Source organism: Sus scrofa, chromosome 3 (genome assembly GCF_054392235.1).
Source record: "Sus scrofa isolate SSC_HxYL_T2T_F1_AM1 chromosome 3, Sscrofa_HxYL_maternal_Yorkshire_Landrace_v2.0, whole genome shotgun sequence".
Taxonomy (NCBI): domain Eukaryota; kingdom Metazoa; phylum Chordata; class Mammalia; order Artiodactyla; family Suidae; genus Sus; species Sus scrofa.
Window position 1 is genome coordinate 4879829 of NC_139385.1, and position 17712 is coordinate 4897540.

At 51.5% G+C, this 17712-nt stretch overlaps 2 protein-coding genes across 6 annotated transcripts in view; both read left to right on the forward strand.

The window, feature by feature from the left end:
- The window catches only part of EIF2AK1 (eukaryotic translation initiation factor 2 alpha kinase 1), a 293498-nt gene that overhangs the window by 132335 nt on the left and 143451 nt on the right, over positions 1 to 17712 (forward strand). The window lies entirely within an intron of this gene.
- Positions 1 to 17712, forward strand: part of CYTH3 (cytohesin 3) — a 101691-nt gene that overhangs the window by 47812 nt on the left and 36167 nt on the right. The window contains exon 2 of one of the 5 annotated variants that reach the window (XM_085016552.1): positions 5254 to 5486. The exons of the other annotated variants lie outside the window; for them this stretch is intronic. The gene's annotated coding sequence lies outside the window, so the exon portion shown is untranslated. The remainder of the gene's footprint in view (positions 1 to 5253; positions 5487 to 17712) is intronic. 5 annotated transcript variants of the gene reach the window in all.

The window sequence follows — 17712 nt, forward strand, 5'->3', positions numbered from 1 at the left end:
CCTTGGCTTTCTCTGTAGAGCACATGTTGCTTATTGTCTTTAGCAGTCTGCTTAAGCAGAGAATTTTCCACATCATGAAGTCCTGATTCCTTCCCAGAAGACAGAAAGAAAAAGAGTTCCCGTCATGGCGCAGCAGAAACTAATCCGACTAGGAACCATGAGGGTGCGGGTTCAATCCCTGGCCTCACCCCATGAGTTAAGGATCTGGCGTTGCCGTGAGTTGAGGTGTATAGGTCGCAGACGCAGCTCGGATCTGGCGTTGCTTTGGCTGTGGTGTAGACTGGCAGCTGGCGTTGCCGTGAGCTGAGGTGTAAGTCGCAGACGCGGCTCGGATCTGGCGTTGCTTTGGCTGTGGTGTAGACCGGCAGCTGTAGCTCTGATTTGACCCCTAGCCTGGGAACCTCCACATACCACAGGTGTGGCCCTAAAAAGACAAAAGACCAAAAAAAAAAACCCCAAAACACTCCACCAAGAAGAAGTCCTGCCTGCTTTTTGTGAAAGCATTTTTCCTTCCGTTTATCTTTCTTCTCTCGCTTTTTACCTGAGCAGCACGAAACCGGCTGCACCTTCACCACATGGCTTGGAAATCGCGTCATATTCGCATGTTGACGTTCATTCTTTCCACGTGGCGCTTTCCGGCCGATTGTAGGAGGCAGTCCAGCTGCCCTTCCTACCAGCGAGTGAGATTTCCAACCCCAGGTACCCCGTCTTTCTGAGCCGTCGCCGAGGCTTCCGCGAGGTCCACCCTTGAGTGTGGTTCGGGTGCACACACCGCGGCGAAGGCCCTGGCGGCTCAGCTCCTCGGCGCTGCCGGGTCGTCAGAGGCAGGGTCTCCAAGGCCCACATCCCTCCCAGCAGTCTGTCTGTCGGTCCAAGGCCGTCTTGACCTCTTCCGTCCTTCAGTTCCAAGGTCACCCCCACCCGTTGGGGACCAGAACCTGTGTGTGTCTCCTGTGGCTGCTGTAACGCAGTGCCCCAGACTTTGTGGCTTGAAACAACACACATCGATTGGCGTCGGGCTCTGGAGGGCAGGTGTCTGGAATCGGTTTCACGGAGCCAGACAGTAGCGGTGGCTGGGCCGTGCTCCCTCCAAGCTCTGGGGGAGACTCTGTCCCCCGTTTCTAGAGCATCATCGCGGCCTCACGACTTCTCCTCTGCTCCACCTTCGGGGCCAGGAGCCTGGCATCTCGCTGTCCTAATTCTGCGTCAGGTCTCCCCTGCCCCCCTTTCAGGACACTTTCCTGGCATCTGGTGCCCCCATCCCGACGGCCCAATGTAAGCGTGCCGTCTCAAAATCCGTAATCATACAGACAGGCCCCTCGTGTCGTAAAAGGTGACGTTGGCACGTCCTGGGGTTGGGACGTGATGCCTTTGGGGCCGGATTCAGCCTTGTGCAGCGTTCTGTGGGCCTGGCAGAGGGGGTTTCTGTGTTCCTGCCGTAACGTGCACGTCGGCTCTTGGTGGCTGATGATGCCGGAGAGCTCGTCTCAGCCTCGCTGACGTCTGGCTGGCTGTCCCCTTGCTGACAGAAGGGCATTATGTTCTCCAGCTCGAGTTGCTGAATTACCTGTCCTTTTCGTTCTCGTGTTGTAGCCACGTTATTTGGCATGTTTTGTGCATAGATATCCAGGGTCGTTGGGTTTTCTGGATGGATCGGCCCTTTTATGTAACGTGTCTGGGTAGGATCGTTTTCTTTGCTCTGAAGCCCATGACACAGGTTCGTCGTGTAGCCCATTTGTGCTTTCTTGTGATGCATGTTTGCATAATACGTCTTTTTCCAGTCTTTATTTTCACCCTGCATATACCGTTGCGTTTATTTTGGCTGAGCCCAGAGCACGCGGCAGTCCCCAGGGCAGGGCTTCAGCCTGCGCCACAGCGGTGACACCACCAAATCCCTAGCTACTAGGTCAGCAAAGAACCCTGTGCTGTTGTATTTGAAGTGAGTTTCTTGCAGATAGCATGTAGTTGGGTCATTAAAAAAACTTGGTATATAAGAAATCACTGATATTTTAGGGCTTACGTTTGCCTTTTCATTTTGTTTTGTTTGTTCTGCTTTTCATTTTTCTTACTTTTTCCTGTGAGTTACTTGAACATTTAAAATTTTTCGTCTCCTTTTTAAAAACTATTTTGATTTTTTCCGTCATGGTTGGTCTGCAGGGTTCTGTCAGCTTCTGCCGGACGGCGAAGGGACCCAGTCACGCGAATATGTACGTTCTTTTTCTCACCGTGTCCTGCATCATCTTGCGTCACAAGTGACGAGATACAGTTCCCGGTGCTGTACAGCAGGTCTCACTGCTCCTGCACTCCAGATGCCACGGTTTGCCACTCTTAACCCCAGACGCCAGCCCATCCCACCTGAACATTTGTTGGAACTTGGCTTTGACACGGCCGTATTGTCCTTGACTGGGTCCTCTAGCGTAGCTTTTGAGTGGTCGCTCCGGGGGAGCGTGTGGACGTGGGTGCGTGTAGGGACTTGTTTTACGCAGGAAAAATGTGGAATTACGTCCGCCGGTGTCATCGTTTTACCCATTCGAAGACATCCTCCCCAAAGAAACACAGAAACCTTAGCTCTCTTTATGTCCCTCGCCTTCCCCGGTTTATAATGTCATTTTCTTAACTCTTTCCTCTACATCCGCTGCGAACTGCATCAGGGTTCCCATCGTGTCTCCACAACCAAACGGAATTTAGAAAACCCAAGAGAAGGAAGGTGCATAGGGCTTAACCACATTTTCAACCTCTCTGTCGCTCTTTCTTTTCTCAGGCAGGCAGACCTTGTTTTATTGTCCGTTATTCACTCTATTATACTTTGCAGATTCTGCGTTTTTTACAAAATGAGTTCTGAGGAAACCCAAAAGCTAGGCCTCTCGCGCCACAGTCAGCCAAACCGTGAATGTGGAGGGAAGGTTCTAGAAGGGCATGACAAGCGCGGCTCCAGTGAGCACGCGAATGATGAGGTGAGACAGCCGTACTGCTGAGACGGAGAAAGTGTAGTTGTCTGGACAGAAGAGCAAACCGGCCAGGACATCCCCTTCAGCCCGATTCGGAGTGAGGCCCCCTCCCCGTTCAGTTCTGTAGGGGCTGAGAGAGGCGAGGAAGCTGCGGAAGAAAAGTGTGACGCTAGCAGACGAGATCCCACATCACATCAAGTCGGTGCCCCAAGGGGGGAAAAAGAGAAGTGAGAAAGGGAGCTCCCTGGTGGTCTAGTGGTTAGGATTCAGTGCTTTCACCACTGTGGCGCAGGTTCAGTGCTTGGTCTGGGAACCGAGGCCGGCAGAGGTTGGTTCACGAGGTTGAAGGGAAGCAAATTCTCCATCGCATGAAAGTGCAGGGTGGAGCAGGAAGTGCTGAGGGAGAAGCCGAAGCCGGTTGCTTAGAAGATGTGGCTCCGACAGGGAAGCGGGCTGATGGTCAGGGCAGACAGAACAGCCTCATGTCGGAAGAAGATGCCGTCTAGAACTTTCATGGCCAAACAGGAGAGGTCAACGCCCGGCTTCAAAGGACAGACGGACCTTCTCGTTGGGGCGAATTCAGCTGCTGACTTTAAGCTGAAGCTGGTGCTTGTTTATTTATTTGCCATCGGAAAATCCTGGGTCCCTTAAGAGTTGGGCTGAGTCTACTCTGCCTGTGCTCTGTTAGTGGCCACCAGAGCTGGATGGACAGCACGTGCATGGACAGCATGGCTTACTGAGCATTCGAAGCTTGTCTGGTCCCTCACGAGTCCGGCGGAGACGGACAAGGAGTTTAACGTGTTCACGCTGCTCACAGAACATCCATTAGCAGCCCGTGGATCAGGGAGTCATTTCAAGTCTTACTATTTAAGAAATAGATTTTTTTAAAGTTTGTAGTTGCCGTAGATAGTGATTCCTCTAATGGATCTGAGCAAAGTCCATTGAGAACCTTCTGGAAAGGCTTCACCCTTCTAGATGCCATCAGAAATGTTCATGGAGGGAGTTCCCGTCGTGGCACAGTGGTTAACGAATTCGACTAGGAACCATGAGGTTGCCCTTGCTCAGTGGGTTAACGATCCGGCGTTGCCCTGAGCTGTGGTGTGGGTTGCAGACGCGGCTCGGATCCCGTGTTGCTGTGGCTCTGGTGTAGGCCGGTGGCTACAGCTCCGATTCAACCCCTAGCCTGGGAACCTCCATATGCCGCGGGAGTGGCCCAAGAAATAGCAACAACAAAAAAGACAAAAGAAAAAAAAAAAAAAAAAAGAAATGGTCATGGAGTTTCCATTGTGGGCCAGTGGATGGAGAACCTGATGAGTACCTGTGATGCTGTGGGTGGGATCCCTAGGCTTGCTCAGTGGCATACGTGGAGGATGTGGCTCGCATCCGGCGTGGCTGTGGCTGTGATGGAGGCTGGCAGTTGTAGCTCTGATTCAGCACCTAGCCCGGGAACTTCCATATGCCACAGGTGTGACCCTATAAAGAAAAACAAACAAACAAACAAACAAAAAACCAAAACGGCAAGGACATTCGTGATTCACGGGAAGGGGTGAGAATATCAACACTAAGGGAATTGGAAGGCGCTGGTTCTAACCCACACGGCGAGCTTCAGTGCTGGAAGTAACTCAGATGTGAGGCATCCGCAAGAGAACTGGAAGTGAACCCTGAAGACGCATGTGACCGAAGGGCTGCAATCTCATGATAAAACCAGGGCGGATGAGGGAGGTGCTTTTTTGGTCTGCGGTCTGGGAAGTTCCTGGGCCAGGGATCCCACCTGCGCCACAGCAGTGACCCGAGCTGCTGTTCGGACGGACAACGCCGGATCCTTAACTCACTGCCACGAAAGACGTCCAGGAGTCGCTTCTTCTAGGTGAGCATAGCAAGTGGTTTCTTGAAGTGGAGTCTCCTCCTGGTGAAGATGCTGTGAAGATTGTTGAAGTGACAACAACCAAGGATTTAGAATGTCGCATAAACTTAGTTGATGAGGCCGCAGCAGGATTTGGGAGGATCGGAGCCAGTTTTTGGAAGAAGTTCTGCAATAAGATGCTATCAAACAGCCTGGCCTGCTGCAGAGAAACTGTGAAAGGACGCGTCCGCCACTGCAGCAAACGTCCTCACTGTCTCATTTGAGGAACGTGCCGCAGCCTCCGTGACCTCCTCCCTCGGGATCCGTGGGCAGCCCTCAGCGTCAGCCGAGACCCTCCACCCGCACGGAGACTGCAGCTCGCCGTGGGCTCGGATGGTGGTTAGCATTTCTCAGCAAGAAAGTATTTTTTAATTCACAATTCCTTTTTTTTTTTTTTTTAAGGAATAACGCTGTTGCACGCTTAATAGACTGTGGTACAGCGTAAACCTAACTGCTGTGTGCTCCAGTGACCAGAACAACTCGTGTGCCTTTGCTCGTGGCGGTGCACGCTCTGCTGAATGGCCTGCCGACAAGCCTGCAGCGTCTCCGAGGTCTGCCTGTCTTCCAAGAGTCCTTCGTTTGTCAGCTCTTTTTAAAGAACTTGGGCTTTGAAGTTCTTTGGCTGTTCTTTTAGGGTAGGTTTGCTGATGACAGATTCTTCGCGTTCCTTCATCCGAGAACCTCTTAATTTTCCTTTTGTTCTTGGCGGATAATTTCACCAGATCCAGAAATTCAGGGTTGACTTTGTTTCCCCCTTCCCTTGAGAGAGGTCGTGCTTTCCCCCCGCCGGCTGTGAGAAACGAGGGTTTCTGATGAGAAGTCCGGTTATTGGAATTGGAATTGTTTCTCTCCAGTAGGTGAGCTGTCAGCATCTCTGGCTGATTTCAAACTTCTTTCTCTTTCAAAAGCGTAGATATGTTTTGGGATAGATCTCTGGGTTTATCCTTTGGAGTGTGCTCAGCTTCTTGAATTTCATAGGTTTATGATTTTTCACAAATTTGGGAAGTTTTCAGTCATTAAAAAAAAAAAAAGGAGTCCTCTTTGTGGCACAGCAGGATACCGACTAGTATCCTTGAGGTTGTGGCTTGGATCCCTGGCCTCGCCCACTGGGTCGGGGACCCAGTGTTGCCGTGAGCTGTGGCCTAGGTCACAGAGGTGGCTCGAATCCCGCGTGGCTCTGGCTGTGGTGCAGGCCGGCAGCTGAAGCTCTGATTCGACCCCCAGCCTGGGAACTTCCTCATGCCTCCGGTGTGGCCCTCAAAAAGCCAAAACAAAAAACAAAAAACCCCCCCAAAGTCAGCAGTTTTTTCCGCCCTCCCTCTTTGTCCTTGTTTGTTTCAGGGACATTCTCTGTGTCCTTTGTGGCTGTCTGGTGCCTCTGTCAACTGTGGGTCGGCGTCTCCGCTTGGCTCGTTGGAGCTCAGGCATTCCGGCCCTGCCCATCTGTCTGGAATTGTCTTTGTTGACTCGGGTGTCCTGGATCGGGAAGCCGGGTCCTACCATCCCGTCCTTACTCTTTCAAAAGAGTGAAGTAGCAGGTATGCTTCCGCTCAAAGGAGTAGGGGGTGTCCCATCCCATTCTCTTCACACGCAAAGTACCTCTGTAATTTTTTTCTGTCGGCTGGGTTTTGTTTAAATTTTTGTCTGTCGTTATTTACCAAGAGACCTTTGCTCTTTTGTCCAAAGCTGATTAACATCGAAAGAAAGTCCTGCAGTCTGTGTGCTGATCCTGCGACCAGGCAGCCCCTTGCCTGCGGTGGCACGGGCGCAGGGCCCTCGCAGGGACACGGTAAGGGCTGGCTCTTGCCAGCCTGACGTCTGTTCGCTGTGTGGGCGGGAAGGAGCTGTCCCTGTGGGCCATCTGGTCACCCTTGGGCGTCTGCAGAGAGGAGGGAAGCAGTAGGTGTGTGGGTTCTCCTTGTTTCTTGAGCTAGCAAGTTATCCTTGCTCCATATTTGTTAATCTGAAAAAATTGCTTTCCTGTGATGGTTTTTGTCAGGGTGTGCCTCAGTTCTTGGCTCCCGAGGTCACACCTCGGCCCTGGCGCCGTAGTACCAGCTCCCAAGGGGGAGTCCAGGGCTGAAAATTCGTGCTGGTTTTGGAGATGACCCCAGACTCTCTGGTTTTCACGAGCAGATACAGTGCAGGTTATCTGGAAATACTTAGTAATATTTCAGGAGATAATGAGAGGGATTGTTTTTTTGGGGGGTAAAGCATTCCTTACACAGGAAGTTGGGGAGAATTTAAAACGGTGTAGAAGTCTGTAGCGTTGTCCAGTAGTCCAAGCTTTTGTTTTATTCTTTGGGGGGATTGTATCCTCGGCATGTGGACGTTCGCAGGCCGGGGATTGAACCTGCGCCACAGCAGTGACAGCAGTAGGTCTTTGACCTGCTGAGCCAGCAGGGAACTCCTAAAGTTTTTTTTCTAAATACTTCAAATGTTCAAAAATCTTTTCAATATTTTATTATGAAACATTTTGAGTATACAGCAAAGAATTAGTTACACAGCAGCTGCACGTAGGCCCGCCTCCTTCATTCTGTCATCCGTGCTTTGCTGTGTGTCCTCCATCACGTGTGTCCATTTGTCTCGTATCCGTCAACCCATCTTCTTTTGTGTGTGTTTCAGAGTCGTAGGTATCAGTACACATCACGCCTTTGACAGGTTCCCCTTATTTGTATGGTCCGGGATGGGTCCTCCAGAAACTTAGAATCCAAACACCTGTCTTGGAAGAAGTCCCAGTTATTACTTAAGGTGAGGGGGGCCTGCCCCTCGGCCCCCTCTGATCTGTAAGCCTTCCTGAAAGCCTGCCTGGAAGCACTCCCTCCAGACTCAAGTTTGTGAGGCTCAGAAGGGCCTCTCCTCAGGGTGGGTTCTTGCTTTGCTGATGCGTAAGGAGCGATGGCTCTTCTGCTGGGGACTCATCCTGAGTTAACTGAGGAATCTGGGAAGAGTGGACAGGACGGTATGTGCAGGGCCCCAAGGGGAAGAGAGCAGAGCCGGCGATGGGTCACACTTGGGAACAGCACCTTCAAGGCCATGGGCTTCAAAGCCCCCTGGGGTTGAGGGCCGAGGAGGTTAAATTTTTTTTCAGTGGAGCAGTGAAAGACAACGACAAAAAAAGGTAGGGACGCTTCACCGGGATTGACGTTGTATTGAAAAAAGTGGGATCAGGGGTTCCTTTTGGGGATCAGCAGAGACGAAACCGACTAGCATCCATGAGGATGTGGGTTTGATCCTTAGCCTCGCTCAGCGGGTTAAGGATCTGGTGTTATCATGAGCTGTGGTGTAGGTCGTAGACGCGGCTTGCATCTGGTGTTGCTGTGGCCATGGTGTAGGCCGGTGGTGGACCCCTAGCCAGGGAAACTCCATATGCCACCGGTGTGGCCCTAAAAAAAAAAAAAAGAGTGGGATCAGACTGCGTCATGTGTAGACTGCTGACACCCATGTCATTGAAGCCTCGGTGTGAAAGTTATTTGACGCAAAATTATGGAAACCTTCTAAAAATGCTCTCTCCCCCCCCCAAACTTTGTTTTCTTTGCTGCCCGACGGGGGCTGGCGCTGGACCATATTTTCAAGAATCCACCAAGTCCATGAAATTGTATGAACTAGTTTTTTTAACTGCAAAGAATTAACAAGTAAGCAAACATTTGTCATTCCTGGAGCAACTTTTGTGAAAAACCTGTATTCTGATGACTGAGATAAGGCACATATTTTTGAGCGCCTCCTGTGTGCCAGTCACACTTCTTCGTGGTGGGAATCCAGTGACGAATAAGATAGACAGGAACCCTATCCGTGCGAGTCGGTGTTCTTGTAGGAGGAGAAAAGCTAAATAATGCATCAGTGAGTCGATGATATCAACGCACAGCAGTCTCACCACGTGTTTACTGTTATCCCATTTAAAGGTGAGAAAAGCCAGGTAGAAATTGCAGCCCTTGTGCACTGCTGGTGGGAATGGAAATGGTACGACCATCGTGTGAAACAGTCGGAGGTTCCTTTTCTTTTCCCGCCACATCTGTGGCATGTGGAAGTTGCCAAGCCAGTGATCGAACCTGTGCCACGGTAGTGACCACACCAGATTTTAGCCCGCCGAGCCACCAGGGGACTCTGTGTAAGGAGGTTTTTTAAAAAATAAGATTACCATGTGACCCAGCAGTTCCACCTCAGTGTGTGTATCTAAAAGAAGAGAAAACCGAGCCTCGGGCAGATGTCGGCGCAGTCAGGTTCACTGCAGTATTATTCACAAGAGGTGAGAGAGAGGAGCAGCCCCGGTGTCCGTGGACAGATGACTGGATGGAGCAGGTGTGGTATAGACATCCGTGGAGTCTTTCTACCTGAGACGGGAAACCGTCACGTGCTATCGCATGGAGGGACCTTGAGGAAGTTGCAAAAAAAAGACGAGTATTGTTAGGATTTTTTTTTTTTTTTTTTTGCTTTTTTTTAGGGCCGCACCTGTGGCATATGCAGGTTCCCAGGCTAGGGGTCAAATTGGAGCTGCAGCTGCCGGTCTACACCACAGCCACCATGGGAACTCCTGTTATGAGTCTTTTTATACACGGTATCTAAAGTGGACAGATTCAGGAGTTCCTGTTTTGGCTCAGTGGGTTAAGAACTCAGCTAGTATCCATGAGGACGCAGGTTCGATCCCTGGCCTTGCTCAGTGGGTTAAAGGATCCGGCGTTGCCATGAGCTGTGGTGTAGGTTGAAGACATGGCTCAGAGCCTGCATTGCTGTGGCTGTGGTGTAGACCGGCAGCTGCAGCTCCGATTCGACCCATTGCCTGGGAACCTCCATGTGCTTTGGGTGTGGCCCTAAAAAGACCAGAAATTAAAAAGGTGGACAGATTGATAGAAACTCATAGAAGTTGGTAGAAACGGAATGGCAGTTCCCAGGGTGTGCGGGAGGGGATTAAGGAGTTGGTGTTCCTTGGGTACAGAGCTCTGGCTTTACGAGAAGAAAACGTTCTGGAGTGTGAATATATGTAACACTGTTCAGCTGTGCGCCTCGCGACGGTTAAGTGGTAAATTTTATGTTTTTTTTTTTTCTAAACCACAATTAAAAATTAAAATTTTTCGGAGTTCCCGTCGTGGCACAGTGGTTAACGAATCCGACTTGGAACCATGAGGTCGCGGGTTCGGTCCCTGCCCTTGCTCAGTGGGTTAAGGATCCGGCGTTGCCGTGAGCTGTGGTGTAGGTCGCAGATGCGGCTCGGGTCCCGCGTTGCTGTGGCTCTGGCGTAGGCCAGTGGCTACAGCTCCGATTCGACCCCTAGCCTGGGAACCTCCATATGCCGCGGGAGCGGCCCAAGAAATAGCAGCAACAACAACAAAAAGACCAAAAAAAAAAAAAAAAAAATTAAAATTTTTCAAATGAGAAGAGTGAAGCACAGGAGTCCAGCATCACACAGCTCACGAAGAGCCGGAGCCGGGAGCCCCGGCCAGCGGAGGTGGCCTCTACAGAGCTCCTGCTTTAAGGGGCCCTGCCAGCCACCTCTCACACTCCTGATGCAGCCGAGTGGCACGTGAAACCCTGAAGTCTTAGAGAAAGCGGTTTGCAGGGCGCTGGGGGTCCTTCAGACGCGGCAATGGGAAGGGCCGCCTCTGTGCCGAGGTCCGAGGACGAGGGACTCTGCGTGGCTGGGGACGGCCGCTCAGGTGCGGGAGGAGGTTGGGCTCTCTTCTGAGGACAGTGGGAAGCGGCTCATGTGGGAAGCGGGGAGGAGGCCTGATGGGCTCGTTTTAGTGATCGCTCCCACATCTGCAGTTGGAAGGGAAGTCGAGGAGAGATTCCGGAACATTTAATTGGCCATTTTGTCATCAGACATCCGATTCAAGATTCCCTCGAAGATACTGCAGTTCAAGATGGATGAGATGAGATGACATCATTCTCCCCCCCCCTTTTTGGCTCTTTAAGCATGTTTAAGTGTGATGAATCTACCAATTAAGGCAGCCTACCGATGACAGCCCTCCCGAACATCCATTTCTTTTTGAAAGATAGTTAAGGGGGTTCCTTGGCCAGGCGGTTAAGGATTGGGCATTGTCACTGCAGTGGCTCGAGTTTGATCCCTGGCCCGGAAGCTTCTGCATGCTGTGGGCACAGCCAAAAAACAAAAAAAAGGAGGTAGTGAAAGATGTATCTCAGAAGGAGACATGCTGCTTTTCTTAAGCCTCGGGACCACTACTCAGGCTGATGGCTGAGGTGGTGTCCCTATTCGTCAGCACTAGTGAAATGAGTCGGAAAAAAGATGGACAAAGGCACTGAGGATTTCTTTGGGGAACAGGCTCACCGATGCCGATTGTGTGCCTTTTTGGCCAGGACTCTCCTGCGGCTTCAGCAAACAGGTTGTAAAACTGTTTTCATCTTCCTAACTTAATGAAGCTTTCAAAGGCAGAGTGTTTTGAAAATAATTTAAATGAAAAGAAGAACATCGAATCTTAAATTTGAGGTGACGTTTTTCTGACATCGTGGTTGAAAATCTCGTTGGAAATCTGATAGACAGCCTCTTTCATCTTGCGCGTGATCTTCAGAAGAACTTGTTGGAAGGTAGGGCGGATGAAGTTGCCAGAGTTGACGTTCATAAAGTTGTTGGAAGAAAATTATTTGGACGCTTTGGATGTCCTTTCCTCTTTTTAGAAATAGAATTAATAGATTTACTTTTAGGGCATTTTAGATTTGCATAAAAACCGAGCGGATAGTAGAGTTGCCGTGTGGTCCCCTCCAGAGCAGGTTTCTCTTGTTAACACCCGATACTTCGGGGTGTGTGTGTAAGTTTGATCATCTCAGGTCCACAGGGGACAGTAAGGCGCATGCCTTGCAGTTCCGTGGGTGCTGACACATGCGTGATGCCACTGTCCACTGTCACGGTGTCACACACAACCGATCGGCCGCCCGCGCAATCCCTGGGCTCAGCTCTTCCTCCCTCCCCTCCCCCTGAACCTCTGGCGACCCCCCCCCATCCTTTTTTTTGGGGGGGGGGAGGCTCTTTAAAGTCATAGAAGAGAGCCAAGTACAGAGTAATGGGAAATGATTATATGGATGGATGGATTGATTTTGAAGATTTTCACTTTTCATTGGCGTTGATTTCCAGTGTTCTCTCAGTTTCTGCTGTACAGCCAGGGGTCCCGGTCGTACACGGACACACATCCTTTTTCTCACCTCATCCTCCCTCGTACGCGACCGGGGGGAGCTCCCCGTGCTGTGCAGCGGGACACCCCTCCTCTTCCCGTCCTGCCTCCCGATTGCAGAGCGTCCTGCGGCTGGGGTCGCACTGGCTGCTTTCACCGGGTGGCGTGTTTGGGGCTCCTCCCCGGCTCTTCTCGGCTCGACCCTCGCTTCCTTCTGACTCTGAGAAGGCGCCCTCCAGTGCGTCTGTGCATCTCTCGAAGGAGGTCTTAGCTGCTGCCAGGTTGGGGGCAGTTACGGGTAAAGCTGCCGTCAGCAGCCGTGTGCAGGTTTTCACCAGGACTGACGCGGGGGGCTCAGCGGGGCGCAGGCCTGGGAGCGCGAGGGCCGCCTCGGGTCTCGGGTCTCGGGTCTCGAGGCCGCCTTCATCAGCCTCGGCAGGGCTGCCGGCCGGACGGCCTCGCACGGTTTTCGTTCGTGTGCGCTTGTGAAGCTGCTCGCGCTCCTCCCTCCACCCCCAGCCACAGCGTCTGCCCGTGAAGAGCGTCGCTTAGCCAGGCTGGATGTCAGAAGCTGTTTACGCTGCTGGTGCAGTGATCCAGGGTAGAAGCGGTGTCCTTGATCATGACTGAGGGGAAATTGTGTCTTTCAAGATCTTTAAATCCTTCTTGCCTTGATTTGCTTTAAGATGCGATATTTATTTTGGAATTTCCAGCAAAATTCAGGAAGAGCGTTAAAGTTGATGAGCGTTTTGACATATAGCGGTGTGGATGCAGATACTGTCCTATTGCAGGGACAGCACCGAGGTACAGAGAGGGCAGGTGAGTCGCTCAAGGTCACACAGCTGGTGGTCAGCAGCAGAGACAGCTGGTAAGCATGGTCTGGCTGCAGGTCTTAGCTCCTAACTCCTGTGTCACATGGCCTCTGCACTTACTGCGTTCATGATTCGAGGTAAGGGCTTACACGTGCATGGCTGCATCTTAGCAGTGTTCAATAAAATCATTGGGAAGCTTGTTAAAATGCAGAGGCCTAGGCCTCACGCCCAGAGGTGCTGGTGTGATAGGCGAGAGGTAGGGCTGAGGAGCCCTGTTCGAGGCAAATACCTTCCAGCATCGCCAGTGGAGAATCCCCGTAGACCAGGCGGAGAGGATGAGCCGGAACCATGGGTTCAGCCGGGACACTGCCGACAAGGCTTCGGGGCTGGCCAGGCCCTCGGCTCTCGGGTGTGCTCCTGCTGGGTGATAAAGCGGTGCCCTTCCCCGCTTCCTTCAGGAAAACAGACGCCAACAGGAGCAGTGACAGTTGTGGTTGGCACATGAGTCATCGAGAGGGGGTTTGTATGTGAGTCAAAGGCTGATGGGGGGGTGCAGCCCCGCATCAGGGTGAAAGCGAAGCCGGTACTAGAAAAACGTGCAGGCGGCTCTCGCTCTCAGTTATGGCTGCTTTTACCTGTCATCTCTCTGTCGGGCTGAATTCTTTTTTTTTTTTTTTTTTTTGTCTTTTTAGGGCAGCACAGAGGTTCCCAGGCTAGGCGTCGAATTGGAGCTACACCACAGCTCACAGCAACTCTGGATCCTTAACCCACTGAGCGAGGCCAGGGACCTGACCCAAATCCTCATGGGTCCTAGTCGGGTTCATTCATCGCTGAGCCATGAAAGGAACTCTGCCTTTTTAAAATGAATTTCTCTTCTGTGTTATTTCCTCTTTTGGGTTTGAAACTGTTGTAACTTTTGTAATTTTTGTTTAAGGCGAATGCTTAGCTTATTTTCAACGTAATTCTTTTCTAAGATAAGCGTTCTAAGTTGTGAGTTTCTATGGCTCCCTCGAGCTGGCGCATACGAGTGGTGGTACGTGGTTTTCTGATCATCATTCTCTTAGAATTTTCTCATTTACATCATGTCTTCTTTGACCAAGGCCTTGTTTAGAACTGTTCCTTAGTTTCCCAATGGGTTTTTCTAGTCACTGGTTTGGTGTTGATTTCTGACTTCGTTACTCTCTGGTCGGGAAGGTGGCCTTTCTCTTAGCAGCCTGTGTTTGGGGTCGTTTGCAGCCCGTGTTGGGGGCAGGGCGGGCTGATGTCAGGGAGAACGGGGCTGCTCGCCACAGCCCTGGAGTGGGGGGCTGGAGGACCCGGCTCCTGCCTGGTCTCCAGGACGGAGTCACCCGTGGAACCCCTCGTCGGTGACCTCTGGACCCACGGAGAACCGCGTGTCTCCCTGTGACGATGGGGTCCCAAGCCAGAGCCAGAAGCCCCTCCGCTGCAGGTGCGCCTCGGTTCCCAGGAGGCCGGAGACCGAGCCCGGGAGGCTGTTGAAGGGATCCTCCCCTCCCACGTCCTGGCTGGCACGAGGCGGCGCAGGGACCCTGGATCGCTTCCCTCTTTGGATCTCGTGGGACGCCTCCCTCAGCCAGAGCCTCAGTCGTTTCGCCGTCTGCCTGTGACAGAGTCTGGGGATGCAGTTTTGCGCCTTGGTGCAGCAGGGCCACCTCGCTGTGTCCACCACACCAGTCCTGGGACATTTAGTCAGGCTGGGTTGGTGGCCGGTGTGCGGTCAGTTCGCATAAATGCCTCCCGTGCCTCCCAAGAGGAATGTCTCCTGTGCAGCTGCAGTGACCTGGTTGAATCTGTGTCTGCGTTACTTGTAAGACACATCTTCATTTTATGTCCCTCCAAGGGAAAAAAAACTACCCATTAAACCAGGCTGAGTGACTTCTTCTCACTTAGAATTTTGTATTTATACTGATGGAAAGAGTTATTTAAACTTTAGGCATTGATTTTTTAACGTGACCTTTACTGACTGCATACGTACAGAACGTAAAACATGAGCAAGGTAAGTCGGTCAGGGTGTTCCTGAAACTTAGAATCCCAGCCTCTCTCCGTGGGGAGGAGGCGTTTGTGTTTTTGGCAGAAGCGGCGTGAACAGCAGTGTCCTCTCTGCCGCTCAAGGCACAGGTGACCCAGTGACACACTCTTTCCTCAAAGGGTGCTCCTGGATTGTCTCGGGGTCTTCAAATTCTGCAGGTTCTTATGGTGAGACTTTATCGATCTTAACCGGAAGGTATCAGTGAAAGATTTGAAGCGATAACCAGCCCGTAATTTCTTCATCAGATGATTCTCAAGTTGTGTTTTCAGCAGAACCATCACGGGGCAGCACTTCGTTGGGTTCCCGTCGTGGCTCAGCAGTTAACGAACCTGAACTGGCCTAGCATCTGTGAGAATGCGGGGTTTGATCCCTGGCCTCACTCAGTGGGTTAAGGATCCCGCATCGCCATGAGCTGTGACGTAGGCCGGCGGCTACAGCTCCGATTCGACCCCTAGCCTGGGACCCTCCATATGCCTCTGGTGTGGCCCTAAAAAGACAAACAAAAAAAGGAGCAGCACTTGAGTAGTGCCCGTGGCACTGACGGGCGTCTTCACAGATACGAAGGCAGTGGCCTATATACGTCACATTAGATTTCAGAGATGTTAAAACGTGCCTTCTTAAAACCGATGAAGCATATTGTGTCTGTTAGTGCAGCTCGTTAAGCAGCTTAGTTAAATCTATAGCTTTTTCTCTTGTTTTGACCTTTGGGAAAATTCCCCTTGTCGTGTGTACCCCTGTCAGTGTTTGCTTTCTATTCTGAAGCTGTTTTGCTTGCTGCTTATATATTCAGCCTTACTAGTTGTTTGGTTAATGCCGTTCTGTAGGCGCTTCAGTTTATCGGGCCGCCGTCAGTGTAGCTTTCCTTTGCTGAGGCTTTGTCTTGTCTATCACGCTATAGCTCTACCTTCAACTGTTGCGTAGTCTTGGTTTTTTTGTTTGTTTGTTTGTTTTTGGCCACACCTGCAGCATGAGGAAGTTCCTGAGTTTTTGTGTGTCTAAAAAGGGTATTTCCCTTAATACAAGGAAGGGCAGAGCACGGGTGTCTGGGGACAAAAAAGGACCCCAAGGAGGACGAAGGGGAATGACAGGAGGTGACTGAGTGGTCGCTCAGGGCAGCGTCTTCCTGTAGAACCCGGCCTCTCAGCATCTCTCTCCCCTCAGGCACTTGTTCTCCCTCGTGCCTGGCAGGAAGGCCACCACTGCAGCTTGCTGATCGTACCTAGTGATCTGGAACCTTCCCCTGACCCAGCCCCGGTGTGGTTGACTACAACTGGCCCTGTTCACCCCTTGGACTCCTGCTGTCACCCCCCTGAGGTCAGATAGTCCTGGGGGTGGCGTGACAAGCCCAGAGCACAGCTGCCAGTGGCCCACAGCCCTCCTCTCCGGTCTTTTGGTAGCCAGGTCCTGAGTAGGAGTAGGAGCTCACTCTGCCTTTATAGTTGAAATCACCGGCTTTTTGAGTTCCCATCATGGCTCAAATGGAAATGAACCTGACCAGTATCCACGAGGCTGCGGGTTCGATCCCTGGCCTCACTCAGTGGGTGAAGGATCTGGGGTCGCCATGAGCTGTGGTATAGGTCGCAGACTTGTCTCAGATGTGGCATTGTTGTGGCTGTGGTGCAGGCCGGCAGCTGCAGCTCCTATTAGATCCCTAGCCTGGAAGGAGCTATATGCCACAGGTGCAGCCCAAAAAAGAAAAAAAAAAAAAACACTGGCTTATGTGGTGTTAGAAGTAGGTATTACTCGTTGGGGTTAAACCCCATGCCACTACGGCTTTGACCCACTTAAGGAATGAACGGGGCTAGAGGCCGAGCCCCGGCTTTGTGAGCAGTCTTCGTGTCCTGCGGCACTGCCCCAAACTGAGAAAGAGCGTATCCTAGCAGAAGAGTGGGCATGGACTCGTAATCAAGGTGAAATTAAAGACAGGTGACATCAGTTTCCACTAAGACCGGGTGCCGAAAACAGGCAGTTGTGAGTCACCCACGTGTGATTGTCTGAAGTGTCTTATCAGCTGTTACCCAATTTGTTCAAGTATCACACTTGACAGCACACGAGTCACTAAAACCAAGTGAGGGTTTCTCGCCACAGGTCACATCTGCGGGACACGAGCTTCCTGTAGGAGAACTTCTGGTTGACTCTATGGAAGATCGTGTGTGTGTGTGTGTGTGTGTGTGTGTAAGTGTAAAATTTGTGAGGGAGTCATTAACTATTTATAGCAACGAACCAAATTGCAGCTTCTTGGTAGGTGGGACTGTTAGGTAAACACATTATCGGCATAGTTTGAACATTAGCAAGTGCTCGGAGGGGCCACGTGCTCCTGCTTTGAGGTCGGAAGGTGGGATCATCTCCTTCTCCCCGTGGAGTCTCATGGGAAACAGTTGCCACGTTTTGACGCGGCTGAAACGGAGACCCCATCTTATGCTTGCTGGGAGCTTAGGTCTTACCAAACGTCACGGAGGAATGATTCCGGGCGTTCCCATCGTGGCTCGGTGGATTAAGGACCCCGTGTCACCCTGTGAGGATTCAGGGTGGATCCCTGGCCTCGCTTAGCGGGTTAGGCAGCTCTGATTCCGTCCCTGCCCCTGGCCCGGGAACTTCCATGTGCTGCAGGTGCAGCTCCAAAAAGAAAGGAAAAAAAAAAAAGATTCTGAATTTTTTATTCATATATTACTCTGCCTGCTTTACCTTCGTGGTTTCTTTTAGTTTTTAAATAGTGGTGGTTTTTTAGATATCATGCACCTTTAAGTTATCAGGATCTACCGTCAGCGCCTGTTCCGAGGTGCTCCCACGTCCAGGGCGAGACCCTTCTAACAGTGGACTTTCATCTCCCCCCTCCCAGCCTTTGTGCCGTCTTACTTTGGCGTGTTGTCAGCCCAAC